At 34.7% G+C, this 15,418-nt stretch overlaps 1 protein-coding gene and 2 long non-coding RNA genes across 4 annotated transcripts in view; 2 read left to right on the top strand and 1 right to left on the bottom strand.

The window, feature by feature from the left end:
- Positions 1 to 15,418, top strand: part of LOC113499480 (DE-cadherin) — a 519,450-nt gene that overhangs the window by 283,903 nt on the left and 220,129 nt on the right. The gene's annotated exons all lie outside the window — the stretch shown is intronic.
- On the bottom strand, positions 9,957 to 12,381 carry LOC113499506. Its single transcript, XR_003401116.1, has 3 exons — positions 12,191 to 12,381; positions 11,701 to 11,774; positions 9,957 to 11,240 (listed from the first exon to the last, which is right to left on the bottom strand). It is a non-coding gene; the product is annotated as an uncharacterized LOC113499506 (long non-coding RNA).
- On the top strand, positions 12,793 to 15,299 carry LOC113499504. Its single transcript, XR_003401114.1, has 2 exons — positions 12,793 to 13,002; positions 14,378 to 15,299. It is a non-coding gene; the product is annotated as an uncharacterized LOC113499504 (long non-coding RNA).

Raw genomic sequence — 15,418 nt, 5'->3', positions numbered from 1 at the left:
GCGTCGAGCTGGGTGGATATGTGTATATGTCGTCTTCATCGAAGCTTATATGGAAACTATATATATATTACTAGCCTGGAATGTCCCACTGCTGGGCAAAGGCCTCCCCACTATGAAAACTATTATTCAACAAATAAATTTCCAATTACTCTATTTGCGATAAATCATCCTGATCTATCTCGAAATCTTCGAAGAAATCCATTCTATGTATAATCCAGACAGATAGGTTCACAACGCCACCGCATGATAATATGACGAAGTTCAGATTGTAGACGAGGACCCACCATTCCACCAATCGTGATTTAGTGATAGGGTATGCTACCTACACATGATGCATCAAACACAACGCGCAACTTTGTTGTACTTTTATCGTTACGGATGACGGCATGATGAGGTAAGTACACAGACCCTTCTTCGTTCCTATCTTGTACTAAATCCATATGATTGAGAGCGATATACTCATTGATAACCGCTGAATATTGAGCCTTGAACTCTGGATTCCTTAGAATCCTTTCTAAGGCTAAAAAGCGTTTAAGAGCAATGTCCTTTGACCCACCATATTTACAAGCAGGATCGCTTGACCTGAAGGGCATATGTACAAAATAACGACCAGATTCATCTCTTTTAGTCGTATCTTTAAAAATCTCTTCACACTTCTGCTCCTCCGGGGTTATGTGAATTATTTTTCTTAATGCCATATGTATATGTACCAGAATAACCCACGACTCCATTTTAAGTTTTTTTGTTTTTTTTTTCTCGTACGTTGATCAAAATAGTGATCGCGACCGACCGTTGTAAATCTGTACTGATAACATTTTAATCTTGAAAATGATCAAAAGGTCTACAAGAGTTGTATTGCTGATCCTTGATTCTTAGTCTGTAAACAAGTTTTTGCTACGGTAGTAAATAATATTTTGATAAATTTACAACCTGACATTAATCTGCAAAATTAAGAAAATTTAATTAGGTACACGAGTTATCCTGGCACTTATTATTTCCTTAAATTATTTTATGTGATTTTCGCATTAATGTTAAACATTAACAGAAATCTGATTGTCAAATTACAATTTTTTTTTTTTAAATAGAACAATTCAAGTTTTCTATGCATGTTACGATAATTGAAGGGTCTGTTAAATCCAACACTGTACCTAAATTATATAAAAGGTGATTAAATTGATGGACTACCGCAAAATTGTTTGTATTATCCCATATGTGACTTAGCCCTTACTTTTCCTGTGTGTTACTATAACACAAAGTAAACATAATTGAAATGTACATACATTTTGAAAATGACCCCTATACTTCAACTACACTTTAAAGATAGGGTAAAAATCTAATACAATAATTATGTCACACCCTACAGTAAAACTGTAGCAACAATTAGTGTATGTGTAAATTCTTGTGTGCGCGCCACCGCGCACCTAGCAACAGCGGGGAGGCGGGGACGCGGGTGTCGCGGCAACGCGCGATCGTCCGCGCCGCCCGGCAACGGCTCATTCACTCATTCGGCCGCGCGAGAACTGAGCGCAGTGGATGCGCATCGCGCCCGCGCCGTTCACCTAGACTCGATGTACATTTTAATATTAGCCGTTTCAATTTTAATATACATTTAAGTATCAAGTTGATCGTTTAATTTAATCATCAACATATGGCGAATATTGAAGTAGTCACTACTTCAAGATTTTGAAGAAATTTCAATTGGGAAAAGGAAAAAACCCGTGACCCTACTGCGTCCTGCTGGCGTCGGTGGCTGTCCGGAGAAAAAAGGAGCCTGGCTTTCTGCATCTGCACTGCAAACCCCAGCGGCCCAACGAGCCTGAGCACGTGTTGTCTTCGTGCTCCGTTCGCTGTGTCGTCGGTGCTGTCTGTCCACGCCTGCATGCGAAAGTAAGCCCGTTTCATAATTTCCTTTGTCGCTACCTATTTTCCTTAATTTTCTGTTTGGTGTGAATGCTTAGCAGCTTTAAAGCGTCGGGGAGGTATCCAGCTAGTAGCTAGAAAATATATTCCTCGCATTTATAACCTCTTACAAAAAGCACTGCAAGCTAACCTAACCTAACACCACGTGCCGGTAAATTGCACGCTTGAACACGCTACAAAAGGTCTACTATTATTTTGTTTTCTTGCACGATAGTTCTGTTTATTTGTCAAGTTATCGTAACTTATGAAGTCCGTGAAGTGCACGTTTTGACTAAGACCTACGTTACCTTCTTGCACGAATAGCTATCATTATCCGAGTTATCGTATCTCATTAATTCCACCAAGTTCACGATTATTGCATCCCCTTCAACGAAGTCTGCCGACCCAGCTCGGCGACTCTGCGTGCCTGAGTGCGGAGTTTCGTCTTCTTCGTGCTCCGTTCGCTGTGTCGTCGGTGGTGTCGGCGGGCGTACGCTGCTCACGCGTTTGGCAAGCTCGCAACGACGGTTTGTTTGCTGGACTTAAGAGAGATGATGCAGATGCAAGATGGGTCGATGACATAACAAAGGTCTCGGGTTGAGTCTGGATGAGACTAGCACAGGACCGTAGCAATTCGCACGAGAAAGGGGAGGCCTATGCCCAGCAGTGGGAGGATAAAGGCTGTGGATGATGATGATGATGATGAAGAGATGGGATTGCAAATTATTTGTACGAGTGATAGTATTTTGTCAACGTTAGTTCAGTCAGTTAGGAATTTATAACGCAACTCATTATTGTTAAATTATTTAAGTGTAGGTACGAATTTCCTACATCACAATTCTAAAATACTTAATACAGAAGCCTTGTATTGGTAAACATGTTGGCTCCACATTCGGTTGCCTCTCCTAGTGTAGAGAGTAATGAAAGTTTAAAGACATTATTCCGTAGACGTAGGGGAATTAGGAGTCGAATAACAATTTTTAGGAATTATGTAGATAATTTTAAACTTCAGAAGACTCCTAGTAATGTAGACATTAGAGAATTAACATTAAGACTTAATCAGTTACAAGAACTTATTTCTAAATTTGACACAATACAGTCTGAAATAGAAGAAATAGCTCCTAATTTAGATGATCAAATATCAGAAAGAGATAGTACAGAAAGTAAATTTGATTCTTTGATTTCCTTGGCACAGGAATGTATAGGTTGCCATTCCAGTGTAACAAAAGAAGACAACAAGATCCATTTGCTTGCTATAATAGAGTTTAATAAAAAAGTCTGAAACTAGTGATAAAGGAATTCCACATCAACGATTGATTGGAAGTCTCGTTTATTCATCGGTCGTAACTAGACCTGATATTTCATTTTGTGTTAGTTCTCTTAATCAATTTAACCTTTTGAGCGCCAGAGCATAAACGCTTCGCCGTACCCTCCACGCCAAGCCACAAATTCAATGAAATAACCTTGAAAAATTATAGGGAGTCCAAAACTTTATCGATAAACTTAAGTGAGTTGTAATTTTCGTTTGAAATTTACGATTAAACATTGCTTATAACTTTAAAAAAATATTTATTTAACCTCATTAAAACTTCCCTACCTTTGGGTAGATCAATTAAAAAATCAACCTTATAAGATACCTAAAAAAATAAAAATTTACAGCAAGTTACAGCATTATTCTTTATCAGTTGTCGTGTATATATGACGTTGGTGTCGCCAACCATCCTTTTTTTTATAATCTCTCGCTTCTGATTAGGGATGTAGCTGTACAGTAAGTAACTTATCGACTTTATTATTATTATTTATATGAATCAGGTATCATTGCGGATTGTCTATTTGTAATATAAAAGTAATTTTTTTTTACAAATAAATAAGAATCAATAACATATACAGGTAAAAATACGCAATTTAAATTGTTTTTGTGTCTGTCTGTAACTGCTTATCTCCGGATCGATTGATAGAAGTTTTGTTGCTTAATAGCCGGTGTTATAGCGGGTTACCTGTAGCTAGCTTAGGTAACCCGCTATAACACCGACTATTTTGACTACCTATAAGTTGAATTGTTCATCTATACTAATATTATAAAGCTGAAGAGTTTGTTTGTTTGTTTGACGCGCTAATCTCAGGAACTACTGGTCAGGTTTAAATATTTTTTTCAGTGTTAGATAGGCCATTTATCGAGGACTGCTATAGGCTATATATCATCACACTAAGACCAATAGGAGCAGAGCACCAATGAATAATGTTGCAGAATCGGGGGATTTTAATATAGACAAAACCTTTAGGCTATATAAAAAATATGTGGTGGTACGAAGTTCGCGGGGGCAGCTAGTTTTATAATAATAAAATAATTTTTGATCAGTCTTTTATTTACTTATTGTTATTTTCATCATCAAATCAACCATTATAATTACAATAATAATTAGGTAGGTACACGAATCATACTCATAATATAACAGCGACACATCAAGCTATAGAAAACCAGTATAAACTGACCTTCCGCCTCTACCGCCTCACCATTTTGAAATGACCCCAGGAACAGTTAAGACTAAAAGACTTAAAATCACAAATATGTTTCATTATTGCTTAGGTATCCACTTATATTAATAAAAGAAAATTAAACTGCTGTGTTAATCAAGGGCGGATCCAGCTTTTGCACCAGGGGGGGGTCACATAGTCGTGGTCAAGTCGAAAACTTACAATTTAATTTTGATAACAAGTAAAAAGTAGGCATTTTATTAATGTACGGAAGTACTGTACTTAAAAATATTCATTCGTTATTGTACACTTGGAAATCTTAACACCTAATAACTTGTACATATACACGTACATATTGCCATATTCTCTTGAAGACATCCAGGGAAGCACTATCACACACGGAGTGAGGCAGCCTATTAATATTCCATGGTGGATGATTTGTCATAACAGCTAGAGGTATGTCGAGGGGTATGACGCAAAACTCCGCTAAAGTGAAGAGGTGGTACGACAAGGGTTTTCAACAAACAAAATACGAACAGACAAAATACATAAGTATATTTAAATAGCAAAATCAATTTTTCTTTGACGTCTTCTCCCGAAACGCGTTATTACGTCATTTACGTCAATGGGTACGTTTTTATGAACGTGGAGAAGTGCCAGTCCGGTTAGTCGATCTTCAACCATCGAAGATCTTAGCCACGATTTAATTCTGCGCAACGTAGAGAAAGTCCACAACATCCACACCACATTTTGTTCTGTTATAGTCCATGATCATTTCCGGCTTTTTGTTTTCTTCAGAACTTTTCTTGCCATCATGGTGCATAGTTGAAGCCAAGAGCACTACTTTATTTTTCTTTGGGACATATGACACTATAGTACAGTCTTTCTGAAATGCAAATAGGGAGCTGTGAATTTCTCGACCCTTAGTTGTCGTAAAAACTGGTGGGATTTCAGCTTTATTATTCCTCAAAGTACCGAGTGCTGTCAATCCATAATCATTGAGCAACTCATGCAATAAATGAAAACTGGTGAACCAGTTGTCCATTACAACGTTTCGGTGACTGTTCTTTATGGGTTCTACCAAACGTTTGACAAGTTCTCTTGGTGGATTGCTATGATCATATGGACCGTAATTTTTTTCAACGTAAACTTCCATGTTATTGGTATAAAAGGTTCGCGCGTCAGCTATTACTAAAATGTTTGTACCATATTTACCCGGTTTGCTGGGTATATATTGCCTGAAAGGGCAACGACCACGCGTCTTCTCTAACTTTTCATCAATTGTTACGTCAACATAGCGCGTATAGGCCGTCGAGCCTTGTGCGGACCAAATTCAGTGAGGTTTTCGCAAGCTTCAGATGAGCTTATAAAATTACTTACGCGTGGCCGAATCACGTTACGCGTCACCTAGTCGCGAGTTTCACACGGACTGCCACTGCTGTCAAACTCCGTGAGCCAACGCACACGGTTGTAAGTCATGTGTACACATTTAAGTCGGTCAGTTAACGCTCGCCTAATAAAAGATGTCGCTAGTGTATTACGGTGCCCCGTGTATGAATCTGCCCCGTTTTCCCCTACAACAGGCCTTGCTTAAAAAAATCGAAGATAAACTGGCTCCATTAGAAAAAAATCCTTTTTTTTCATTTACTACCATTTTGGAACCTCGCTTTAAGCAAATCCACTTCACGTCTCCAATTGACGTGGCACACGCAATTTCTAAAATTAGCGATGAGATTCGTACAGAACACAAGCGTAGAGGGCAACGTTCTCCAGACACAAGACATGCACAAATAAACGCATCACAAACCGAGCCTTCTATCTGGTCCAGGCATGAGAAACTTTTAAATGTTAGCGTAGCTGCGCTCTATCCCCAATGAGCTTAAGCAGTATCTGGACCAACCACTACTGGAAAGGTAATCAGATTCAATAAAGTTTTGGGACAGTTGTCGACATTTCACGCCGGTTCTTTCTAATATCCCTTTAAAATACCTAACATGCCAAGCATCTTCCGTGTCGTCAGAAAGGCTTGCGTCTGTTATTAACTTGGCAGTGCCAGACAATAGAAGCAGATTGACAGGGGAGCACATAAAACAGAGAGTGCTTCTGATATTTTTATAAATTAAAAACTATGGAGGCGCACCCTTCGGAAAATATAAATAGTTTATCAAGAAAACGAAAAAGAAATCCAGAAAAATGGAAACAAAACATTGCTAAAAGAAGCAGGTAAGATGGGTACTTAGGGTTGGCACATAAAGGTACATGTATTATTACTCTTACGTCACAAAAGAACTTTAATACATTTCTTTTTTTTTTCCCTATTTTGATAATCGCAACATTTCAAAACATGTTTGGTGCCTTTTGATTATTAGGTTGCATAATTTGTACCGAAAATACGGCTTTGTTTTCATAGAATCACTTGACCTTTTTTTTTTCTATATTATTATATTGCTCTCGTCGTCAACATTTGGTTGGTATGGTATGGTAACAATATCGGTGTTGGTGGGTGCTTGGGTCTGATTATTAAAACTTTTTCAGGTATTCTCCGAAAAGTTTACCTACGCGTGTCTGCGAACACGACCAACTGGTATTTAGGTGTTCTAACTTAAAAACAACCGATATGCTTAAATTGCATAAAAAAATACATGTTCTTTGATAAGAAAAAGCAAGATGCTATGATTCTAAAGATGAGTTCCATAATAGCTATTGACAAGAGGACTACTAGCAGGGTGACAAAACAAACGTCTATAAAATACTCAGTATTCGTTGATGGGGTGAAAGTAGCTATATTATGTCAAATTTTTTTTTATGTTGGTGAAATTTCACATGAAGCTCGTGGTGGCTTTCGAAGTCATGAAAAATTCGCTAAACAAAGGCAGTCTGTGAAACAATTTATTCAAAGTTTAAAATGTGTGGAGTCCCATTATTGCCGCAAGTCTAAATGTGCCGAACGTCAATATTTACCACCAGAACTAAATATTAATAAGTTATTGTATAGAAGTTCTGCACACACGAAATCTGACGTAAAATTGTCATATTTTGCGTTACGTATTTAATAACTTTTTCAACACCGGGTTCGGCGCACCGCAGACTGATGTCTGCTCAACGTGTCGGGAATTAACTGAAAACTAAGTTATATAGGATCAGTTTTACGATATGGTTTATTATTATGGGGCTACTCGACCTTAATCAACGATGTATTTCTGGCACAAAAACGTTGTTTAAGAGCAATATGTAATGCCGATCCGCAATAACTTAATAGTAAGCTAGGAGTCCTTAACATTTACCTGCTCCTGAATACTGTCATGAATCGCTCGAGGAAGTAGATGACTTGCGAATTTAACTTAGGCGTTAACGGTTAAATACATTAACGCCTAAATTAAATTCGGTTCTATTTAATTCATTAATTGATTCAAATATTTATTTTTTGTGATTATTTTTTATTGTGATTGTATTGCTTGTTTGACAGTAAAAGTTATTGTGCAAAAAATATTTTGTATTCTTGAAATTTAGCACACCCCTAATTCTGCGTCAAATTCTTTAGAATCAAAAGAGGTAATCTTCATAAGGCGTGGTGACAAAACCGGCAATCTCTATAAATCTTGGAGACATAAGCGGCAATCTTTAAATGTTAGTGTCAAAGGTGGTAATATTAATATTTGTTTTTTAAATAATTACACTAAAATACAAGCTAAGGTATTAATTTATGTTTTAAAGTACCCTTAATCGTTACTACTTAGTGTAATAATGACCAGTAATACATATGACTGCTCAAGGCTTCATAGAATGTTTTTTTCATTTACCCAAAACTTATTGAAAATGAGATTGCCAGTTTTGATTCTTTACGAGTCATCTACTAATGACAAAATTTCTGCGGTGAGGTGTTTTTCACCAAGATCTGTCCATAGACGAGTCTATGGTAAAGTATTTTGGCAGGCATCCTGCGAAACAATTTATAAGAGCCAGTGCGGTTCGATTACAAAAATTGGATGGTCACAAGTTCAGACGGATACTGTTACGCCTTCGACTTGTATTGTGGAAAATACCCAGGAGCTAATCCTATAGAGCCATTGGGCACAAGGGTAGTAAAACAATTACTCGACAAACTTGATACCAGCCTCAGAGACCATGTCGTCTATTTTGATAATTTTTTCACCAGTTTTTCTTCAGATTTTATCAGTTATCTATTATAGTAACGTAACTAAAAAATTAGTACATGCAACGTAAACAAAAAAAGACGTCTTCTGCCTTTTCAGTAAAACTGAATCTTGCTGCTTTTGCTTCTATATGACTCAATTAAGTTATCGTATTAAGACAAGATTGACGTAAAATCACTTTCTTTAAAAAATAATTAAAAACAAAACCATAGCGGCGAATGGCGAGGTGTGTTGGTTGAAAATAAAATGTCTAAGATTTCAAAAGAATTTACCTGGTTTTATTAAATATAGATACGATTACGATGGGCCATATAATTTATTAAATGCTCTTTGTTAACCAGGGAGACCGACTAGAAAAACTCCAAACTAAATGCCAACTATAAACACTGAAGATCTTTCCCGGTCATATAAACAATATCTTCCTTTAACAAAATAAAAAAAGGAGGATCTTTTACAGCTTTGTAAGAAAAATATAATTCCTAAAGAGCTTCATGTCTGGTACGAAGGTTTACCATGTTTAAACGAAGACCAGGGTACTGCACAATGCACTGATTTATCTAAAGTCGACTGTTAGATTATAAATCTTATAACAGGATTTACATCTGACCTCCTTTGTCATTACATCTGACCTCCTTTGTCATAAAGTTCCAAAGGACTGCACGGATAGCCGAGTGGTTGAGGTCATCACGCCAAAACCACTTTGCACAACGTGTCGTGGGTTCGATCCCCGCGTAGGACAAGCATTTGCGTGATCTACGAATGCTTGTTCAAAGTCTGGGTGTCCTTGTGCGTGTGAATTGTATGTTTGTGAAACACCCCGCGACACAAGGATTAAATTCCTTAGCGCGGGAGTCGTTTAAAAAAAAAAGGTGTCTGGAGGCAAGGCAATGGCATTTACCGTCGAGCACGAATGTTTGCACTCCGAAGTAGAGTCTAATAAGTGGCATATGTGGCATCTAAACATATGACATATAGACGAGATGTCTTCTGTGAGCTAGAAGAGTATGAAAAGAATGAAAGCGTCAGAGCTTGGGGAATAAGAAAGAAATTGAAGTGCACGGACATGAAACATAATGATAAAAATATATGTGAACGGGCAGTGGGAGCAAGGTATTTTGGAGAATGTACTTTATGTGAAAGATTTGCGGTTTTCAGAAGGCATGATTACAATAAATAACCTGAATCCAAAATCGACGATTGAACAGAATTCTTTTAATATAGTTTTTAGGGATTTATATTGTTAAATTTACGTGATTTTAATTTCATTTTAAATTACATACATACGCCGTCTTTTATTTAATGTGTATAAAGGTAGTTTTTATTTTAAGTTGCTTCATATTGTTGTGTTTTAGTTACCTAATTACAAATGAAGAATTATTTTTATTTGAATTGAGTTGTTTTAAAGTTTTACATGAAATACAGCTTTCTACTTTAGATGGCACCAATAACAGGTAACAATATGAAAGTAAAAATCATTCAACTTTACATTTAAACATATTTCGTTTGATAAATTCAATAACTGCATTAATTTCACCTCATTTTACTCCAACAGATAGATCTGGGTTGTAGGAAAACCTAAATAAATACCTAACTAATCGCAGTAATGTTACAAAAAATTCTTGTGGCAAAATTAAATAACTTACTTTTATATTTTTTATTCATCCATAGTTGAAGATAGAGTCCAGTTCGTTCAAGCATAATGTAAAAGGTAATCAGGACCACAAAATATAAAATTACCGAAGACAGTATTGTCTCAATTTTTTCAACAAATGAACATTTTCTGAAAAAGACACCCAAAATCGCGTTTATCTCAAAACTTTAAAATCAGAGTTATGTAGTTTGCCAACTATGGTGAAAAAATAACAGTTTTCCAAAAAAAAATGAATTCAGTCTACAAAAGCAACAACGTAATTGAAACCAACATCTTCAGAAAAAAAAAAACAAATAAAATTGTCTTAACAACCATATAAACTCTTCTAAAAAGACACATGAAACCCTTTGAAGTTAAAATAACAATGTAAACATACCAAAATAGACAATCTTTTCTTGTTTTAAGAACTTATTTGAAAGGCCCGGGAAAGAAAGCTAAAATTGCAAAAAGGTCAGGCTATTCAAGACACAAGACATCCAGAGAACCACACCTTAGAGACAGCATAGGACCTCCTTGTTCCAACTATGTATCACAGCCTGAGCTACACTGGGTGGTTAAACATCAGCGTCAGAAAGCTGACCATAGACTTCTCCTAGGAAACCTATAGAGGCCAACGGCTGCTTTGTGCGATACAATGCAATGGATGTTTACAAAAACTATAACAACAATAGCATACTGTGTAATAATATTTTTCTATCATTAGCAGAACACCTTTCATATATGAGAAACTGTCTATTTGATTTGTATTCACCTGAAAGAGATTAAATGCAATGTTGATATTTGTAAATTAAAAAGGCTATAATATAATCAGTCTATAAATGATATAAATAAATCTAACCCATATTTTGTTTTGTTAACATTTTAGGTCCATTTTTTGGTTTCAGATTGTTAAAGAAAGTAAAATAAAGTGGTCTTAATGTTCTATGTATAGATTTTTACACACCAGTGCAGGTTCAATCCCAATGCAGGCAAGTGCCAATGTGACTTTTCCAAAATATAGGTACATTGCTTTTGTTATTGTGCAAGACACCATTGCCTTCTATAGACCGTAACCTAATTCTCTAAAACATCACAACATACAAGTCACTATTATGACCAGTTTGATAATGTTACTATTGCGACTGGCGGTTTGAGTGAGATTCTTTTTTTCCCTTGCTTAGATTGATCTGGTACTTTCTTCAAAAGGCCAGTCCAAAGAAATACCGTGCATTGGTTTATGCATATCTATCCACCTTGAAATTGTCTGGATTTCAAAACAGACTGTGACCCCTGAGTTTGTTTCGACATTTCTTCTCAGGGTAGTCAGATAGGAAATGTCGACCTCAGCGTTCTCAAAAAAAAAAGAAGACATGTAAAAGTGATGATATATCCTACTTACAGAAATAATGATTTCATTTCATTTCATTAAAAGCCTGAATCTCCAACAAAAAAGGCATAACAAAAATCTTTTATATACCTACTGTGGGTTGGAATTCAAAAATATAGACTAAAAGTCAATACTAATTTTCAATTAATACTTACTAAGTGATCTTCGGCACAATATTACAGCTTGAGATTCTATTTGACTGCATTGGAGACCCAGAACTCTTCAGCATCTGACCGCATTTTTTTTGAAATAAACAATAATCAAAACATAAAAACCAAATACGATTGCATAAAAAAGTGGAGTTGAAGTTGTTGTTTTTGTTACTCAGGTTATGTTATGACACTATTTTGAGGTGAATCTTCTTATTAATTCGACGGCTGCTAAAGCAATATTTACAATACACAATACTTGAAAGTACACGTCTTGTTATAATTACTTATAGATAAAAACTAATAAACTATTAATATTTAAGGAAGCGTGACAAGAAATGAAATGTAATACAAAACACTGACATGAAAAACAAAGATTATACACAATTCACAATTTTTTATAAGTATATTGCATAGTTGAAAAGAAAATTTATATGAAGACTTCGAATAATTGTTTTCGAGAAGTAGGTAATATTAATTATTTTGAGTTGTATACCTGCTGTAAGTATTTGGTTCATCTCGTACCGCTATGAGCTTGAATTTTTTAAGACAGCTTATATAGCGTAACTGTATCATGAATTATATTTAGATTTCAACTAAAACCGAATAAAACGTATAAATAAATGAACTTAGATGAAGATTCTCTATCCATCGAAATTAGAAAAGTTAACACTTGGTAACATTTTATTTTAAATTAATTAAAAACCACAGACCACACAGTGACTAAAATATCCATAGACAATACATTATTACATTAATTTCAGATTGTATTTATGAATGACTTTGTGAATTTCATGATTCTGGCTGGGTTGTTGTGACTAATTTTGAGTGTTTGAACTTGGTTTGAACCCAAGCAGATAAAATAAAGGACATGTTAATTGAAATCTTTAGTTATAGTTACCAATAATTCAGCCTAGCTAGTCATTCATTCAGAGATTAATTTAATTATGTGTATGTATAAAAAAGGCACAACAAGATAATTGTTTACGAATCCTTTTTTTCTTTAATTGTATGCAGTAAATGAACTGTAATCATTCAAAATAATAATTTTCAAAACGTATTATGTGCATTGTAGTCTTGTATCAAATTTTATTAATCTGTGGTAACAGTCGTCGGACTGTCGGAGGCATTTTTTATTGCAAATCTGTAGGTAGTTCTGTCATCATCTGCTCTATTAAAATCTTTGGAACCTTGTGCTGAGTTGTACTTAAAATACATAATACTTGCACTGTTGCAGCCTGCTGACCCTCTCGTTAGATCTCGTTAGAGAGTATTATTGTTCTGTGCTGCTGATAGTGTATAAATAAGGTAAGAAAAACAGAGAATTATGTGCATTGTACGCGTTTTTGAGTATTTTACAAACCTTGATATCCGTAATAAAAGTAAATATTTGTGAACTTAACGAATTTTAACATACTACAGTGTGAATGTGTTATATAAATTTATAGGTATAGTATAAATTGTAATCGCATGCGCTTAAAATAATGAGCACTGCTTCCATGTTTTATTTAACGGCTGAGACGTGAGGCTACTGTGATAATTATAATGTGTCCAACATGTGAGCTCTGTAAAAATCCCTACCTTTTAAGCAATGATTTTTTCTGACCGAAACTTTAATTTGTTACTTGATTTTGAACACTTATTCGTAAGTCGTTGTTATGATTTAATTAATGCACAATTATTGGGCTATGATGAATTTTATGTTTAACATTAGAAATAATGAACAAATTCAAACTTGTGATAGACCAATTTCTTAAAAAAAAACAAAAGTGAGTCTTGCTCCTGTGGGTTTAAACAATACCTCTTTGTTTCCAAGTCTAGACACAAAAATCTACTTTCTTTTGATAATATGTTAGTTCTGCAATTTAAAAAGGTTAGGTAGAAATTTGAACTATTACAAACACAGACTAAACTAATCAACTGATATACCTAATTGACTGAAAAAAATATTCAATAGCTTGTCATGTTTTATTTTAAATCCAGTCGGATCAAAGACCATATTTCCTTTTACTTCTTTTAGTATTGAAAAAAATGGCTGGCCGTTTTACTAGATTTAGCAATAATCAACAAAAGATAAAAGATAATTTATTTTGTGAAACCACGGGTATATGCTTACAAAAAAAACACAGGTATTTTTGTTACATAAGGTGGTAAAATAAAATCAGACCCATACATGTTTTGCCAACAATTGGCGTACAATTTTTTTACAAATATTTGAAGTGAAACGTCACAATATAGGTAGTAAAAGTGTTAGGCATCATTTAAATATTCATTAAGAGTATAAAAACTTTTCGCAACAAGATATTCTTTGAATTTTAATTTAAACTTATTTAAGGGTAGGGACTTAATCAATTTTGGCACTTTAACCCATGACCAATACTTTTAAATGGTTTCCTTGGCCATTTTGTTAACAACTATTACTTAAGTTCTCTAGCTTTTTATTTATTGCTTTAAATTAATACATAACCTACCCAGCTTGTAATGTTATTTTGGCATTTTTGTCTTTAAAATGTTCTAGATTTAATTATAATATTATGTATTATTTTAAAACTGATGTCATCCCAGTATTCTTGTATTGACAAGTGATTATGTGCTTGCAATAATTTCTAGAACATTCATATCCTAAATTAGTTGTTTTAATCTAATTTTGTGTGTGCTAAAATAGATTTTTCTTTCATTTCAGATGTGAACGCTGGTTTTAACCTTTGTTGAACCTGAATACTTATTGGTGACAACAAGCTACAGTTGAGAAAATCAAGTCTAGTCACTTGGTTTGTGGAAAAATGTGCTTTCACAATAAAGGAAAAACCAGTCTGCAATCTAACTTAGCTAAGTTAAGCATGAGTCAAAAATTCAGTCTTTATTAGATATTGTTTTGTTGGGATTCAAAATTGACTACTGTGGTACAACAGTCGCCATCTATGTCAGTTATTGAGATACAATTAAGTGTGTCTCAAACATTTAAAAAGTTTGTCGCCTGTTTTTGTTGTTTCTTTGATTGTTGTTTGTCTTGGTTTTTGGTCATGTAATCTATTAAGGTTGTTGATTGTAAATCTTTGGAATATTCAGTTCTATAAGCTTGTTTATTCTAGTTCGACTTGACTTCACTACCTAATTGAATATTTTTCTTGATATCTTAAATTTTTTTATTGATTACTTTAACATCTGAGGTATAGATTTAGATGAACTATTCGTCATTCAGACCGTAGCCGAACCGCTACCTTGTGGCCATAGGTCAGCCGCCCCCAACAATAACTGTTACTTGCACCAATCACATTCCTAATAAGCCAAAATATGATGGTATAGGTCGCGCGGCGGTTCTTGATCGCTCGACGAAAATAGTGGGGGTAGTCGGCGCATGTGTACAATTGCGCTCATCAATTCTTAGTATGTTACTTACTATAAGGGTTTTTTTAATTCTTATGTTTGAACGGTAACTTAACATATAGACACTGGTTTTTGCTTGTAATTTATAGTGTACGTAGGTAAATTCAGAAAAAAAAAAACAAACGTAAATTTTGTACTTTATATAATTAGTAATTATATAAAGTACAAAATTGATGTAAAAGATACCTTATACAAAGTATCTAAAATACTAGATGCAAGATACTTTAAAAAAAGCATTTCAGATACCAGATATAAATACTTTTCTAAAAAGGTATCTGAAATATATAAATACAAAATACCTATCTTTAAAATACTTTTTAAAAATAAAATACTTTTG

This window comes from Trichoplusia ni, chromosome 12 (genome assembly GCF_003590095.1).
Source record: "Trichoplusia ni isolate ovarian cell line Hi5 chromosome 12, tn1, whole genome shotgun sequence".
NCBI classification, from domain to species: domain Eukaryota; kingdom Metazoa; phylum Arthropoda; class Insecta; order Lepidoptera; family Noctuidae; genus Trichoplusia; species Trichoplusia ni.
Note: the sequence above shows the minus strand (reverse complement) of the source record. Positions and strands in the feature narration are given on the sequence as shown.